This window comes from Parus major, chromosome 11 (assembly GCF_001522545.3).
Source record: "Parus major isolate Abel chromosome 11, Parus_major1.1, whole genome shotgun sequence".
In the NCBI taxonomy this organism is placed as follows: Eukaryota; Metazoa; Chordata; class Aves; order Passeriformes; family Paridae; genus Parus; species Parus major.
Genome location: NC_031780.1, coordinates 19,446,472 through 19,465,269, shown reverse-complemented (window position 1 = coordinate 19,465,269; position 18,798 = coordinate 19,446,472). Strand labels below are relative to the sequence as shown.

The following is an 18,798-nucleotide window of genomic DNA, read 5'->3' as shown; positions in this document are numbered from 1 at the left end:
CTCACATCACTAATCTGGGGCAAACAAAGCAGCTCTGCTGAACCAGCTGGGGGGTGCAGAGTCACTGATTTAGCAGACATGGCCTTCTAATAAGCACAAAGCCAATCTGTACTTAATGAGTTTAGGGTGACCTCTGAAGTACAAAGTTGCCTCTCAGTGGTCCAGCACAGATTTCAGTGCAATTAAAAATATGTAAATCACAGGAAACACAGAAAAACACGAATTGTTATTCACAGTCAAAGAACCAGATCCTCTTGTACTAGAAATGACATTGTGTTTTACATTTCCTTGATTTATTTCATTTCTTAGCCATATCATGTGCCTATAAAAACCTTTTCATTAAATTAATACTCTGTCTCCTTTGCCATGATGTGCCTGATTAAAATGCCACTATATATTTTCCCCTCCTTTCTTAAGGGCCTAATCCCATAATACTTTATAAAGATCTTATGTGGAGATTGAGCTCTTTTTTCCCCCAAACCTTTCATCTTATTCAGTTTGATTAGGGTCATGGGGGCAGGCTCATCCCGAGCATAATTCCACTGGAGTCAAAAGAGCCACTCCACTGATCAGAGCAGACCACAGAAGCAAACATTTGGTGCCCTACATTTGGCAACACAAAAGGATAATGTAGTATTTATTCCCTTTTCAGTCTGAACCACACTTTGATAGATCATTCGAGATGCTAATGAGTCAGACAGGCTTTTACAAGAGTAAATACTCCAAATATAACACGCTCCTCAAATTATCTCCCTGTTCATCATGCTTTCTCCAAACCTTCCAGGCACTGCAGTGAACACTTTGGATGTTTGCTGCTTCAGCTCTCAGGATGGAAATTATCTCCTGCAAGTTATTTGAACCAATCCATCTGAGACTGAGCTGCTGGAATCTCCCTCTCTGCTTAAAAGGCAGAATTCACAAGTATCATCCCAAAGATCTTTGTCTCCCTACCGACCACCTAGTAACTTACACCTGGTTAAACTGTCCAGTTCTACATGCACCGACTCTGTTAGCTGGAATTTGAAATAAAGTCACCAAAGGACAAAAGTCACTGAACTGTTAAAGATCAACAATTTTTTTTTTTCATTCTCACACCCAAAAACATTCCCAGAGTGCTGTAAATTCTGTCTTGTTTAACAGGGAGGCCTCACCCACAGGGGCTTCACTGAACAATCCACGGCTCTTCCTCATTTGGGATGAAAATGAAAAAAAATGGAAGCTTAAAGGAAAAAGTGATAAGAAAACTGTGAAAGTCCTTGGAGCTGCACTGTGTTTGAACTGCAAATATTTATCATTTTATGTCATCCTATAAAACCTGGACGTTGCAATCCATTCTATTTAACATCCTCTTTTAGGAGGTTGATAGCCCCCATTCACTTCACAAACTCCAGGTTTACTGCTTTCCCATTCTGCTAATAATAAAAAGGTGCCACAGATAATTAAAAACAAACTCAGTCCCAGCACTCATTAAAGAAGAAAATATGAACTTCTGAAAAGCTGTCACATACAATAAAACAGTGTTATCTGCCTAGAATTACAGTGATTTCAAATGGATAAGTCTGGAGAACAAAATCCACCAAAATGCAGTAAATTAATTGCAGTTTTACAAAGGAGAGCTTAAAAATGGAGTAATTAATTGACCTAGTGCTTGTGACAATTTCCCTGTAGTTAACAATCACTCCTGCAAAAGATGAAAACCAGCCCTGTTTCATTTGAAAAGAGGTGAATCAAATCAGTGCAAACCAACACTGCCAGTGTTTCTGTGCCAGGGGAATTGTGCAGGAGAAAAGAAAGAATATCCATGGAGCAGGATAAATTCTGAACTCACTTTTATCTTTGCAACTTCACTGCACCCAACAGCATTATTTCAAATTGGCACTGGGTTCTCCCAGTGCCCTGACATTGGGAATATTCAGCCCTGGGCTCCCAGTCACCTGGCTGGAGAACAGCATAGTTTGAAATTAATTGAAAAAGTCATTTTAGTAGTGGAGATTCAGAAAAATATGTGATTTATTCACTATAGAGACATTTTATTTACTTGTTCATTACTCTGAAATAGATTGTGCAAAATACCTTGAAACACAATTTATTAACAAAGCTGCAATTGCCTGATTCATCATGCACAGAATTCCTAATAATTTAAATTAATTCTAAAAAAAGCCCCAAAGAAATAAACCAGAGATTGCACTCATATTCCAAAGACCTCTAGAGCCTGCAAAAATATCCAGGCACATTGTGTAAGTGCTGCTTGGGATGTGCCAAAGGCACAGTGGGAATACTGGGATCCACTGGGATGTGGAGGGAGGAACACGTGGGTGACACTGCCCCACAGAAGGAATCAAATAATGACAAACTGTGAACAGGGCACCACCTATAGAGAGGGCACTGCAATCCTAAATGTTGGGATTTCCAGGGCACTGCAGGGTCAGGAAAAGGGGGAACACACCTTACCCAGGAGGTGAGCACACCACAGCTCCATGGCACAACACAGACCTCTGGCCTATCCCTCCCCTTCCTGGGCATCCCTAACACTCAGCTGGGATTCTTGGCTGCTACTCAGATTTTGGAAAACAGTGACTGCAATGTAGATGTTTAAGCTGTAATTATTCCAAATAAGCTGGACTATCCCCATCTCACTGAATTACCCAAACTCGTGTTTGCTGCAGCTCGTCTGCTCCCGTATTGCTGCTCACTTCCGTGAGCTCCTCCGGGGTTTCTTGTCATTTATAAAGTATTTGATGGCTCAAAGGAGTTCTGGGCCACCTACAAAGTTGGAGGTTTCAGTGCCCACTTTGATTTCCAGATCATCAGGGAAAAAAGCAAAGCTATCTTTTCAACGTGCCAGAGGGCAGGGCTGGATGGGATATTGGGCAGGGATTGTTCCCTGGCAGGGTGGGCAGGCCCTGGCACAGGGTGCCCAGAGCAGCTGGGGCTGCCCCTGGATCCCTGGCAGTGCCCAAGGCCAGGCTGGACATTGGGGCTGGAGCAGCCTGGGACAGTGGGAGGTGTCCCTGCAATGGCTTTGAGGTCCCTCCCAACCCAAACCCCTCTCTGATCCTCATCTTGCACAAGAGAATCTCTGCAGCAGGACATGGACTCACTCTGGCCAAACCAAGCAGTGACCATTGCAGTTGTGCTTTCATCTGAGCTGAAGCAAACTGACTTTTTGACTTTTATTCACCCTTTGGTGCATAAACTCACAACCTTTTAAAAATGCAAATATATGACACATCCACTGAATGCTTTTTATTCTTATCCTTCACTGAGGATGCATACACATTCCTTCATTCAACTCCAGCAGCCATAGAGGAGAATTCCCCCAACAAAAGCAAACCTTGTCCTAACAGACCACATTTATTCCTGTGCTCAGTGATTTTATTCTTTAGCTGGACCCCTCCACCTCCCCAGGGACTGAAGTTGTGCTTCTCAGTCCTTTGTCCCTCACCAGGACTCTGCCTAGAGCCTGCCTTGAAGCTTCGCTGTGTGTTCCAAAAATATTAGGACTGGAATCATCTTGGGTGGAAATTCTGGTTTGGAGCCAGCTTTGACAGAAAATTTCAGCCTTTGTAAAATGCCTCCTCTTATTTGTAAAAGAAAGTAGGAGCAGACTAACCTTTGTTTAATGTGATTTTTGTTACAGCTTATAAGCACCGAAAGATTTCAGATCAAAATTGGACCCTAATGAAGAATGGAAATTTCACAGGTGTGAGAAAATACAAGGTGTGAAGACCTTACAAATCTGAGGAAAATTCTCTAGATGCTGTTTATCCCTTAAAAATGGTTCCATTTCTATCAACAGGAGCACCGAAATGATCACAGTTTCTATGAGGCTTTTTAGTGCTGTGTCAAGGATTCTGATGACATTCTGGTTCAGTGTTCAAGAAATATCAATGTGTGGGGGTTTTTTGTAATGTAATTCAATATATTTGATTACTAATGACTCATTAATATAAAATATCATAAAATTATTTTAAAACAAGCAAATTTGGGGGTCTTGGTAGATCTTTGGGGGTTTCTTTATTTTGATTTTTTAAAAAAAGTTTAACTCCACAAATATGTGAAAAAATGTATGAAAACACCCCAAAGTACACTAGGACTTATATATCCATGTTTAAATATTCTGTTATTCATTCCTGCATTCCACACTTATTTATAAAATTATAAAATAAAATTAGTGGATTTTACTTGAAGAGGGTTATTCCAATACCTGGATACAATCTGATGGTTTTTGGGGGGCAATGGTTGTGGAATATGCCCCACCAGACCAGATCATTCAATCAAACACAAACCTGAGATTGTTCCAGCTCAGGATTAATTGCACTCACTCAAGGCAGACAAAATACATTTTGGCATTGCTTCTGACAGATGAAAATAAACCAGACAATAAGGATCAGCTTGCAGCTAACAATATGCCAAATTAAGGAATATAACAATTTTAAACTTTTATGGGAGTGCTGATTAGCTTTTGTTCTAAAAGCTGCAGTGAGATTTTGCTGTTAATCTCCATACTCATCCCCCAGCAAAAAGAATCAGGGAGCCTCAGAGCCCTGCTCCTCACACAGGATCACAGACACTGAATCAATGCTGCTTGGCAAAAATGCCTTTTTGTTTTAATTGGCCAGAAGTAGAACAGTAAAAAACCTCAAATTATCTCTGAAGGCATCGATGGCTGTGTAAGCTGATTATAATAAAGTGTGTCCTATGCATTTTCCATTTGAAGGTTAAATTCTCAATTAATTTTTCAGCATGTTGCCATCTCAGCTGAGCATGGTTCTTAATTGCAGTGAAACAATAGTTTCCAAAAGCTTTGAATTCATGTGCTGGATTTCAGACACAGTCAGAGATCCCAGAGAGTGCTGCAGCCCAAACCAGAAAGCCTCTGCAAAAAACTCAAATTCAAACACTAACACACCTTCTCAGATTATTTTTTTTCATTTTTTATTTTTTATTTTTTAATTCTGGAAATGTAAAGATTTGTTATTCTTGGTTATGTTTATCCAGCATGCTTCAAACTCATTTATTTTTTCTCTTGAAAGTGAAATACTTCAATAGCCAATATCTTAAATACTCTTCCATAAAATGTGTGGAGAATAAAGAGAATGCACAAAGCAATATTTCAAAGTTGAGTACCTGAATGAATTTTATCTACAAATAATAGGCTTAAAAATCTAATCTACTGTAAACCCAGAATTAATGAGCATCCTACTGCTAATTAATTGATGATAAAGAATATTCCAGAACATACTTTTCTTTGTTAAAAGCCTTTTAATAGCTGCCTACTGCACTTTTCAAAGATTTGTGCCAGAGAACATCAGAAACCACTTCTTTTCTCTTGGTATTAAAAGTTCCAAGTACCTGTGAAATATATATATATCTCCTCTACAGATTCCAATTCCTTCTCAGCCTACATTTCATCCAGGGCAGAAGCAGCTCTGGACCATGAGCACTTCAGGGTTGTTGTGTCCCTCTCTGAGGTTCTACTGAGCCAGTCTAAGCACATCCTTCGGTTCATAAACCTCAGCTCCACACCCAGTGGCATCCTAGGAAGAAAGATTATTGTTGTGAAGGCACAAGTTCTGATGGAACCCTCCCTGCTCAAGGCTGGAGCCCAGAAGAGAAGCAGCCAACTTAATTCAAATATCTTACTAAAGCCAAAAAATAACATTTCCATGGCAGCACAACTAAATCCTGTCATGAGCTACAGGTACAAGTGAGGCAGCTTGGAATTTTGTCTTTTATCAGACAATCAAGGAAAAAAGTGACAAAGCTGAGGCCTAAAATTATAACCACAACGCCTGCCACAGGTGAGCGAGGCCTGGGTCCCTGCCCAGCTCCCCAAAGCTCCCAGCTCAGAACAACTCTCACAAAACCTCACCTCAGAGAGCTGCAGTCCCTTCAATGGACTCTGTGCATTTTTAAATCAAATTACAGGTGAACAGACTGCAAACTACACAACAAACAGCATTTTAATACACTTAGGAAATGTGAATTTCTCACCAGCTCACCAGAGCCCAGGTGAAGAACTCTTAAATGATCTCACAAAGATATCCTGAGTCAGTAAAAATGGGTAAACTGAGGCACAGAGTGCCTAGAGGGGTTTGGGGTGGGTCAGGATGGAAAGCTCTGACTGAGGGTGGGGTCCCTCAAGTTCCAAAGGGTCAAATTGTTCCCTCTGTCCCCTGGAGCCCAAGGAGCCAAACCTCTGCACACACCGACCCCAGCTCCCACCTCCAGTGGACACAATGAAATTACAGCCAAAAAAAATGCAGTAAATGAACTTGTACAGGGCTGTTAATTAACCTAGGGACCCTTCACCTATGGTGGGTTTTTTTGGGAGGAGCTGGGGGCTTTTTTAGGTTCAAAACTACATAATTTCCTGCCATTTAGACAATATGAAACAAATTCTGTACTAACTCACCAGTGTTAGTGAGGGAAGACATTCACAATTTTTTGAAGCTGACATCTTTATTATTCCCTTATTTACTCAAATACAGTGATGAGGCAAAAAAAATCTAAAAAATCACAAGAGTACAAAAGAAGGAGGAAAAATCTAGGAGATAAAACAGCATAAAAAAGATTGCAAAGCAGGAAGAGCGGAAAAAATAACCGAAAATATCACATGAGGTAAATTTTATATCCAAAGGTGGATTATAATTTTGGATTTCACATCACCTAAGGATTGAGTTTGCTTTTATAACCCACCTGCTCTCCTGTATAGCTGTGGAAAGGCTCCTCAATGTCAGGCCATTAATCTTGTGACCCTTAAAACATTTCTTTGTTTAAAACTATGAAGAAAGACCTTCACTCAAGCGCAGTTGCAATCAATGGAGAAAACATTAATCACTTGAGAAGTGGTGTTTTGAGACTCGTGAAATTGAAATGAATCACAATATGAAAAAAATGCAATTATTTTCGAGGGCTTTGTTTTGTTAACATTCAGTCACTCAATTCTCTCCCTGCTTGTGTGATGCTGAGGGGGAGGGAGAGTCCCAGGGCTGCTTTGGGCTGGGTCCTGCTCCATCCTCCCCTGCACAATTCCCAGTCTTATCTTCCCATCCAGCACCTCAGCTCCATCCCACACACAAACAAGCCTGAATTTCCCCATGGCCCAGCAGGATGATTATCTGTCCTTCTATGAGTGATTTTTTCTTTATTTTTTTATTTTTTTTTTGTTTGAAGAGGCTTTGCTTTCCTCAGAGACCCACTAAGACAAGCATTCAACCTTGGAATAAATAAAGAATTCACTGCCTATTTATTGACCTATTAGCTTTGAAAGGCTTGTTTATCTAATAGGTCTGGATCCTGCAAAGGTCTCCATAAATTGGTGGTCAGAGGAATGTGCCAGTGAAGCAGTTTGCAAGCACAGCTTGGGACAAGAGTAAAGCCAGCTGATGATTTCTGTGACTCCCCTTCTCTGGGGGGAGCAAAGCAGCTCAGGCTGGGCAGAAAATCAGCCCTGACTTCCCAGCAGCCAGCCCAGAACATCCCATGGGACATCAGTCAGCTCATGATTGAGTCTGGATAAATCTGGGCAACCAGAGCTACACAAATGAGAGACATCTTGGAAAACCACTTGCAGAAAATATTTAAATTTTTACCAGTTTTACTGATGACAAATAACACAAAAGTTTTATGCAAAGGGAGAGCTCAATTATTTTGAATAAAGTATTGTTTTACATCCTAGTAAGTCATGAACTCATTGGCAAAGTGTTCCAAGGAAGGTGTTGGGTTTTGTGTGCAGCAGAACCATCAGGCCATGGTCAGATAGAAGAAGTTTTGATTTCTGTTGTGATGATGATTTTGTTTGGCAAATGTAAGAGTTCCTGGCTCCCTTCCCTCTGAGAGCCCATGATCCCTGATTCCTGACAGACAGGACTTTCCTGCCAGGCTGCCAGAATCCCTGGGGGATTTCAGTGGACAAAGCCCAACCCTACAGAATTTCCAGGGACTTGTGCTGACTCCCACAGCACAGGAGCAGCTCAGCAGCTCTGTCAGGAGCAGTCCCAGGAATTTCTCCAGGACACATTGTGTGAACAGCAAACCCTGCCTGTGTTTGAGGATCACAGGAGAGTTTCCTTTCCCAGGAAATAAATATCTCTGAAGAAATGCATAGATTGCAAATACAGATTGAGCAAACGATGCCCTCAGCTGGAAGCTGTAAAGGCTGCTGTCCAGCACAGGGGCACCAAATTTCCAGGTAGGGAGGTACAGGAATCTCTTGTCAGAATCCTGAGCCCTCAAAGGATGCAAAGGCATCAGAGAGCTGTGCTTGTGGCCACCTTCACCATCCCTCCAATCCCAAAGTGGCAAAGAAGCAAAATAAACAACAAAAGGAAATTAATTATTTCTGTGACTATTAAATTATTCTGTCCACAGACCTGGGATAACCTAAACTCCCCAGGAAGAAAAGAAGAGCTTTGGAGAAAGATGAAACTTCAGTCAAATGCCAGCCAGAAAATTGTGTCTCAGTCCCCTGAGGCCACAGGAGCTCTGGGGGAAGCTGGGTTGGTTTTGGGGGGTTTTATCCCCTCCCTCTGTAAGATTTAAAACGGATTCCTCAAAATAAACAGAGTGGATTAAATCTGATAGCCAAAAATGGAGACTACCATTAGAAAAGATAAATTAGGAAGGAATGTTCTTTGCTGTCTAATAGAAAAATTCAGATTTGGTGACAAATATGACAAACATCTTGCACTGTAACAAAATACATTAATTTGATGGGGTTTAAAGTGTTAAAAGTGGCTTTTGAAAGAGTTTAAGTACATGTAAAGTTCATTTGCCGGAAGATCTCATGTTCTACATAGAAAATTAAAAAAAAAATATAAAAATACATATTTTTGTTAGTTCTCCTGCTGGCAAGGCCTTCTACCATCCAGGGACTAAACTTCCCCTCTGCTACAAAATTAACCAAAGAAACTCCAGCTGAATCCTGCAGTCATTTTTCATCCTAATCTTCTGTGCAGAACTTTCCTCATGGCTCTAACTCCAGGGTGTCAGCTGGAAACCTTCCTCTCCAAACAGCCTTGATTTAATGGGACACAAACCTGACTGTGAGCTCCCAACACAGAGCCCCTGTTCTGCTACAGATGTTCTCACCTGATGCTTTTGGAACCCATTAATTTAGAAAGATTTCCATTTCATTTCTTTAGAAGAGGCAAATTAGCACCCATGCAGCTATAGAAGTACTTTTGCTGTAGAGATCAAAGCAGTATTTGTGAAACAATGTACATATTCATCCTCATTTTTGATAAACATCCCCTTTTCTTAGGTAGTGCTCAATAAATTCTTACCCTCCTGTGGCTGTAGTGCAAATCCCTCCCTTTCATTCAAGGTCTGTGTACTAACCTGGATATTGCTGTCAGAGCTTAGCAGGGATTTATAGAAGGCCACACTGCATTGCCACAGAGCTGCAGTTTCTAATTTCATTTACACATCACAAAGTCCCCCGTGCTGAAGAGCAGCACAGAGAACCAGAGGCCAAATCTGGTCACTGAACTAAATGTTTATCTTCTGCTAATTATTTTCAAATGACATGTAATGGAAATAATTTATTTGTTGGCCTATTTTTGTCTCATTTGCAACACTTGTAATTTCAATTAGGTTAATTAAGTAAAGTTCCACCAGCCAGGCAGCCTCAATCTTTTATTCCCTGCAAATTTTCCTCCTTCTCTGACGAGTCAAGCAGAGTTTGGGTGTTGGGGTGGGATTTGCTAAAGCCTGCTGGGGCCAATTCAGTCTTCAAATGGGAAATGCAACTGAGAAGAAGGAAAAGGTAAAAGTTGTGAATAGAAGAAACCCACAGGGGAAGAAATAATGTGAGGGATCACTGAAAAGAGGAAATGTGCTCACAGTAGCTCCACTGGGTAAAGGATGCTGTGTCTTACATAAACCAAAATCTAAATTTTAGCAAGACATTTTCATTTAAATTGAGAGCAGAGTGGAACCTTTAGCACAAACAATTTCAGCTCTGGCTTGGAAAAAAAATACTCTCACTCTTTTAATTTCCTTCTCTGAATAATTTATAGTGCCTAACATGTCTTGTCCTCTGAATTTGTTATTCAAAGTCCCATTTGGTAAGAATTGCCACAGCATGGGGATGCACCAAACATCAGCTGGAAAGAGAAGCAAGGGGCTGCAAGTTCCAAAGCTCAGCTGCAGAGCAGAAATAATGATCTCAGTGCTTGCACAGAGCTGGGTGAAGCTCAGTGTTCCTTTGATAGCTGACATTATTCCACATAATGAGTAACAAGCACAAAAAAAAATAAAGAGCAATAATACTTAGATAGTGAGTAGATACTTTATTTAGGGATTTTTTTCAGACTAATACCTGGCATAACAGGGATTTCACCAAAGCCACCTCCAAACAGGGATTAAAGCAGCAAAGTCTATTTGTGTGCAGTTCTATAATGAGTGAACAGCAGCAGTTTATGCATTTTAAGGTCACACTTTCACACTGGAAACCCTACAGCAGATCTGACAGGTTCATGTGATTAAAGCAGAATAATAAGGATAATAATTTTAAAAATAACAGCCTATTCACTGCTCTGGGTGAGTGCAAGAATTTAGTCCTGAGCACAAGCCCTGCATGCTGCACAAAAGTCCTTGTTCAAGATATTAAAGACATTAAAGTGCATTTCAGGAGCTGCTTATTGGCTGGCTCCCACAATACACCAAATTCTGTACAACTCTACACAAGTATATCTAAAACAAATTTTACTTTTGAAGGAAAATGTTGGAGCAAAGAGGAATTTATTCCTTTGGCTCTTTTCTTCCTCTGTGAAAGCTGGAGCCATGCAAATATCCAACTGCCTTTATTTTTAATAATCACTTACATGGGGATAACTTGGTACAGCTGAGAAACTTCAGACAGCTCTGGGAACAGATGGAAGCTTCACAGTACCTGAACATTGCTAAATACTGTTCTTAATACTGAGCTGAATTTTAATTCTCATTTTCATACTAACCAGGTAAACCTGAATTAATTCTAGTCTACTCAGTGATGGATTACCAGGCCAGCATTCTGCTTTTATTTATCCTGAGGTTTTTATCCATTTCTAACTTGAATGAACTCCACTGAAAACTATGCTTATTTAAGACATGGCTCATTTAACAAAATAAATAACAAGAACTGATATTTTATCTTAGCAGCTCCTGAAAATTGTCTAAATATTCTTAGGATGAGATGACAATTCCATTTTCATCACCTAATCTTGAAGCAGAAGAGCATCACAGGTACAATTCTTTGTTTTCTTTCTTTATTTTCTCTTCTGTCACAGTGTTGGGGTAAATTCAGACACTCAGGAATAAGGAATCTGAAATCCAGGGGAAAATCAGTGATGAAGTTTTGGTGAGGGAGGATGTTCTGGAAACATCCCATCCTCTGTGTGGAGCCTCAGCACTGTGGGTGCATCTCACCAGGACAGGATATCAGTGGATAATCCTTTCTTTGGGATCTGTTCCAAATTTACAGTACCATGTAACTCAAATTGGAGCAGAACTGTAGCCCTGGGGATTATCTCAGGGGGTTTGACTGAAATTCACTTTTCTAGAGAAGCTCTTTAGCATTCTTTGGGACTCAAACATAAGCCAGCCTTATTTTCCACTCCTCTCACCTTGTATTTCTCTGTGCTCCTAATAGTCTGGCATTAAATGCTCTACAAAGGAGCAACAGCAACCTAGACATGGGATTTTTAATTTTGCTAATCCTCAATTACAGCCCAAAAGACCAAAAATGTTTTATTTGATGCCACTGGATCCTCACTGAGCTTTTTCAAGGACTGTGTCCTGCAGAATATAATGGACTTCCAGTACATTTGTTAGAAATGTGGAAAATTACAGGATTTTTCCTCTGTGCTTTGTGGAAAACATATATTCAATATATATATATATAAAACAAATATGCTAGCATGGAGGGAAAGGATTGGGGGTGTTATCCTTCCTTACCCCCTTTTTTCAGTGCAACACAGACTGGTTTCCCAGGTGAATTAATGCACTGTTACTCCACTTTAACAAAAACAGCCATTTAACAAGGAAATAATGTGCCAGTACTTGTGGAATAGAACTGCTTATTGTACCTCCAAATCAAACACAACAAAAACCAATTGTCTCCTGAAAAAATATCTTAAACTGCATCATTTATTTATTTTCAAGTCTTTCTAACCCTGACTACAAATATAAGGGCCAAATATTTATATCACATAAAATACCAGGGGACATTTGTTCCTTAAACTGGTGCTGGTTGGTTCAGGAGAGTTTTAGCTCTGCTAAAAATCTAAAGTTAAGTTAGGCCCTACAAAAGCTTGGACCAGCTGATAAGGACATAGATAATCACACAAATAAAAAACAACAAATGCTGATCCTCAGCTCAGAAGTTCCAAGAATATTCAAGGATCTCATTTGGCTATAAATTTGGGTTTTTAACTCCTTCTTCCACTCTGCTGTGCTGGGCTTAAAGATGCAATTTCTGAGTCCTGTTGTCACTTGCTCATCTCACCTCAGTGACCCCAGAGCTCTGAAATGACTGCAGAAAAAACCCTTTGGCCTTTGCCAAGTGATCTGAAATCTGCACATGAGCAGAGATTAATCAATATCTTTCTCAAGCCCATGTCATTAAAATACTGAGTCATTTCTTGCTCTCCTTATCAAATGTTACCTATTGACACATAAATACTTCCAGCCTGAGATGCTCCTCAGGATGCCTCAGGGTTGATTCACTCAATATTCCTTTGGAAAGAAATCTTTCAGTGGAATCCTTCATATCTTAGGAATCTTAATTATTTTGATAGAATAATAGACATTTTAATTATTTTCATAAGAATTTTATTTCCTTTGGATGGCACATGAACAAAGTAGGTTTGGGTTTGTTATATTTATGACTTTTTAAAGGCTTTGTTCTTATGTCAATAGGGCTTAAAACTTTCCCATTATCTGGTGTTCTGATACTGAACTTCTGAAAAATGTTAAATGGTTTTAAGAATGCCAAATAAATGCATTCTCACAAAAGCATACACAAAAGCAGTAATTTTTAATGGTATTATTATGTAAAAACATCACACTACTCATCAACATTTTAAGAGCTCATTGAAATAATGAAGTGGCTGCAGTTATTTCCATTAAAAGGTTTATAAATAATATCTGCTGTTTGGTGCATTAGGAGAGTATAGCTGGGTAATGATTGAAATGTTAATACAGAAAGTTTCTACTCCTGAAAGCAGCATCTGGCTTCCTGCAGGAAGGACATGGAATTCCCACCTCGTGCTCCTGCCTCATGATTTGAACAGTGGAGCAAAGCAGTTCTTGCTATTTCCACTCAATTGTTTCTCCAATATTAAATAAAACCACATGCAAGAAAAAAAAAACACGTATTTCCCACTCACTCACTCATGTAAATACAATCTCTTTAAAACACACACAACCTTAGAGGCCTTTCTCCTGATTTTTCTTCCCTTTTTCATTTTGAATCAATGGCAGTCTAAGGAAGGGGGAACAAACAAGGCAAAGATAACTCTGTCCTGAGGCTGCTCCAACAGCATAATAAGAAATGATGAAGTGCCAGGTCCATCACCTCTATTGTTGTGAGCAGGCTCCTCATTATCCCAAAATCTTTCCTTACAAAGAGTTTTCAGTTACAAAATGGTATTTTTCATGAGCAATTCAGGAGCTGACATTGTGGAAAGAGGAGCTTTCAGAGTCTGCTGTATCTGGCTATTTCATGATGCATCTTCTCATTTTCATCGAGCACATTCTCCTTCAGAGCCCCTTGGACACTCTGGAATATTACTGGTTATGGAACTGGAATGGTGATTGTTTTCTGTCAGAGACCCAGAGATGAAGAAAAATTCTGAGCTGGAATTTTCCACAGCAAATCTGAGAGAGTAGGAAAGAGAAATTTAATCCCATCCACCAAGGTGCCTTGCTCTCCTGTCAGTGTCCTTCTGCACCCTGCTGAATGGTGAAGGTTTTTATGGTAAATCACATTGTCCTTCATCCTGCCCAGCTCCTCCTCTTTACCTAAGTGACCCAAAGTTCTGTGTGCTGCTGCTGGAGAGTTTCTGAATTGTTTCTCAGCCCTTTCTCCTGGAGCCAAACCTCCCAGGTGCTGATGAGTCAGAGGACGTCCTGAAGGAAAGGCAGTGAAAGCTTTTTGCAATGAAAACCAGGTCTGATTGAAGCCTTCTCCAGTCTCAGACATTCTGAGCAGATTAAGGGCATTTTGCTCCCTGAAAACTGATGAGATTTTTCAAAATATGCCAAAATGAAGTACCTCGTATCGTTTTTGATACCTAATCAAAGCCACACATCAAAGTTTGTGAAGGAGATGAATACATAAGGAGGGGAAAGAGGGTTTATTATTTAATAGAGTATAAAAGTCTCTTAAGTCTTTTTCTACATCAAAATCTGTCAGATGGTTTTAAGAATGAGATCTTACGTGGCTGATGTCCTGATGAAAATTACAGAATGGCATTTAAAAATGAATGTCTGCAGTGGCACAACACAGAGACCACACAGGCAGATATATTTGCTGTTATTGCTGCATTTCTGTTCTCTGAGTGGGATTCATAACAGGAAAAGTCACAACAGAAAAATTCATCAGAACCCAGCACACTGCTGTGAGTCCAGTCCTCACTGCTGTTGATTAGACAAAAATTTGGTTTCAAGTATTCTTATGCAAATTTCCTCTGGATGAAAGAGTTTTCAATGACTGTAAATCTGGCACTGCTGTCAGTGTAAGTGGCCTGAAATGGATCTTCCCCACCTAGAAAACAGATGGCAGCACAATGGCATGGATGGGAATGGAGAAGAAAGGAAAACAAGAAAGCAAAAGAGATTTGGGTAGAAAACTGGTGATTTGAAGAGAGGCAGAAGCCCTTGGCAAACAGAGCTTGGTGTTTGAGGCCAAGGCATGGAAAAGCAGGGAATTTGTGCTGCAGCACAGCCCTGGGGCTGGGACTGCACAGGAGCAGTTTCCAGGTGCTGCCCCACACCTGACACACCTTGAGCTGCTCCCAGCACATCCCTCCCCCTCCTCTCCTCCAGCCCTGCCCCAGGGCTGGGCACCCAGGGATGCTCAGGGTCTGCAGCCCCCCAGGACACCACAGCCCACACTGCCAGAGTCCTCTTCTCTTCAGAGCTGGGTTTGGATGGTCTGGGAAACCGGTCTGGGTGTATCCTAAAAAGTGATTCCTGACTCCCACTGCCCCTCTCCTCTGCGCTCAGGGAGACAGAGAAGGGTTCTAACAGAGGGAGCTGCACCCAGATCTGGATAAAATTTTAATTAGTTCAATGGCTTTATAAATAAATTACAAGTGAAAATGTTAGGACTATCAATGAAATGTATTCTCTAAGTTTATTTTTAAGAAATGTACAAGTTTTTTCCTCCTCCAAACTAATTAGGCTGATAACCCATGCTGCAAAGTGCAGCAGTTTTCCTGACACCTCCAAGTTCAGCTGACTCTGAACTCCATTTGGTTGAACCCTGTCCACACTCGTTTCAATGGCACCAGCCTGCAAACATAGAAAAATACCCACTTTAATTAACTTTTACTCCTTTCCAGGGGGTGTTAAAAGAAAACCAAGAGCTATTACAGAGACAAAGTGAGCGAGCCTTCCAGGCAGGGAAGGCTATTACCTTCAATTGTTTGGCAACACTTCTATTCAAGATTAACAATTTCAGAGACTTATGTTCTTAATAGAGCAGGCTAAAACTCTTCAGATGAACAATTTGCCATCAAAAACTGCTGATTTTCTGGATCAAAACATTCTCTGGGAATGTTTATTCCACTAAAACTTGTGACAAGCAGGCAGGCTGGCTGGAGGGCTGGCAGCTTGGCTGGGAGAGGGAGGCAGCTGCCCACAGCTCCAGCCCAGAGCTGCCCACCTCCTCTCACAGATCAGGCACATTATGCATTATAATGCTTTTCATTAGCAAATTTGTCAACATTTCTAAGCAGAAAACACAATAGATCAATGCAGCGTGTTTCAAAATGCACTTCAGCAAGTTTGGCATGAAGATTCTGGTGGTTTGGAGGGTTTTTTGTTTTGGTTTTGTTTTGTTTTTGTACTGGAGCCACCTACAGGTTCTGGACATTTTACCACATGAGATGTATTTCAGCTTTATTGTTCTGTACAGGCCACAGCCATGAGCACACAGAACAGAACCCAGAAAATTCACAGAATTGCTACCCAAGATGTTTGACACCACTGGTGAATTGTTTATAGCAGAAATAAAATGCCTTTTACAGCACCATTAGGAACATCACAAACATTCAGCAGCAGCAGTAGAAACCTGGGTTTGAGGAACTGAGAGCTGACTTAGAACTGGTGAACATTGGTTTGTTTGGGGTTTTTTCTGACCTGGAAACCCCTGGTTTCCACGATCTCCAGAAGTCACTGTTTGTGTTCAGAGCAGCTAAAAATAACTTTTCCCTTGTCCCACACAGCTCCCTGTATTGCAAACACTAAATTTAGCAGCTGTGAGCTCATGTGGGGATGGAAAGGTGACACAAGCACAGTGATGCCAGCAGGACATATAGATTAGGGAGTATTTATAGACCAAAAAACCCAATAAACCCTTGCCAATATTGCCTGACCCACGAGGGAAGGACAAACCTGAAATTTCTTTGTCTATGTGTTATTTTCACATATAAACTGAAATAAATTCTACCCCTGCACACCCAATTACCAAAATGCACTGCTGACACCATGGCTCTGCTGTATGAGAAATATTAAAAAGATCAGAAATAACAGAAATAAAACATCTACATGACAGAACTCCCATTGCAGGGAGTGGTGTTGGTGATTGACACAGGGAATATTCACACAGCTCAATTTACAGCCAAAAAAATTACAAGAGAAAGAACTTCTAAATTAGGTATTTAAGCCTGCAGGTAAAAAGGTAAATATTCTATTCCCTCTTAGTGTCACCTTCCTTTGAGTCAATATTGATTTGAGCTTCCAATCACAACTGTATTGTTTCTATAAAATAAAGCCAGCTCTGGAGTTAATCACAACCAGGCTTTCAAAACCTGAAGAAGAAATGTTGTGAGCATTTCGAGCACCAAAAAATTCCATATACCAGATTCCATAAAACCCAGTTTGTGCTGGGTTTCCAGCACTAAGTTACCCTTCATTTCCCAGCATGAGCTGATGTGTGGCTTTACTGGGCACTCCCCAACAGCTTCCACGGATGCAAAGGCTCAATGTCAGCTCCCAGGTTTCATTCACACAGCAGGACAGAGCCCCCAGTGTCCCCACCTTGTTCCCAGCTGTGTCACCCAGCACAGGAGCTCCTGGGCTCCACCTGGGCAGACAGAGAACGAGTTCCTGGGCAGAAAACCAAAACCAAAGTTGTTCTGCAGTCCTTCAGTGGAGCACATGGCCAATGTCTGCTTTGTGACTGAAGCTGAACTACAATTAAAGGTGAGGTCTCAACCTCTCATGTGAGGTTTTGCTTTGGGTTTCACCACTGCAGGACACAAAAAGACGTGACAGAGGTGACTTCTCAGTGGTGGGGACTTTTGCTCAGGCAGAAACAGGATTTCTCCAAAGCACTAAAAAGCCAAATGCCCCTTTTCCTACACCCATGTGAGGGAAGAGATGACATTTGAGATTTCTGGACTAAAGAAAGCAGAATTTACCTAAAGACAGACACTTAAAAAACTTCTGAGCTTTTCCTCCTCCCCACTCCATCCCCCAGAATCTTTTTTCACTGAAGGATTTCCAGCCACCTGCAGCAGATCCTCATTTCATCTAAATCACCACAGTCCATACAAACATAACCTGAGCTAATCTAAATCACCACAGTCCATACAAACAAATAGGATTCTGAACTTGCTGACAAGTTCAGATCTGCCACAAAACTTACCCAGCTTTAAATCTTGTCCTGGAAAACTCAGGAATTATTTGGAAAATTGGTTAGATCAAGGTGTCTAACAGTGCTCCAGAAGTTTAAAATTCTGTGCAAAACAATTTCCAGTCATAAGTAGAGTTTGACAATGACCTGTAGTGAGAAGAGTTCATGGTAACTCCATTGGCTGAGTTACCTGAGAGATTCTCTCCCCTGCAGCTTTAAAATGTGGGATTTCTGCCCCTATACACTGTTAGTTGAATTACAGAGTCTTTAAATGCTGGGAATGACATGAAGGAAACAAAACTGCTCAGATTTAGCACCCAGGGCAGCCCACAGGGCAGTGCCAGCTTTCACAACTGAGACAATGAACTTCTTCTAGAATTTTACTGTTTAAACTGCTCAGGGAGCTCTTGTGGGTCTCTGTCTGCTCTTAATCAAATATAAGTTTTACTGGCTCATTACTGCCAATTAGGAAAGATTTGCCTTTAAAAATTTATTGGATGCTCATGGAGAAAAATACAATATTGGTTAGATGTCAGAGTCTCAAGTAAACTCAGAGAATGCATAAACAAGAGTAAACATTCAAGTTTTCCATCAGCTGTGTGAGATCACCAGAGCCTCTACACTTTGCTTATCACTGAGGAAGCATTTTCTTTAACCCACAGGTTCAGGGCTCTTACCTCAACTCCTTTCTGTAGGAACCAAGGAGCACACGGGGGACTCAGGGGGGTTCCCCTGAATTGCTGGAGTCATCATCACCTTTTAAAATCAACCTCTAATCAAACCTCACCTAGAACAATGCAATCATGGAATCATGGAATGCTTTGGATTGAGAAGGACCTCAGAGCCCACCCATCCCACCCCTGCCATGGCAGGGACACCTCCCACTGTCCCAGGCTGCTCCAGCCCCAATGTCCAACCTGGCCTTGGGCACTGCCAGGGATCCAGGG

The 18,798-nt window shown here is 40.9% G+C and overlaps 1 protein-coding gene across 1 annotated transcript in view; it reads left to right on the top strand.

The window, feature by feature from the left end:
• Window positions 1–18,798, top strand: part of LOC107209663 (CCHC-type zinc finger protein CG3800-like) — a 49,420-nt gene that overhangs the window by 29,558 nt on the left and 1,064 nt on the right. The gene's annotated exons all lie outside the window — the stretch shown is intronic.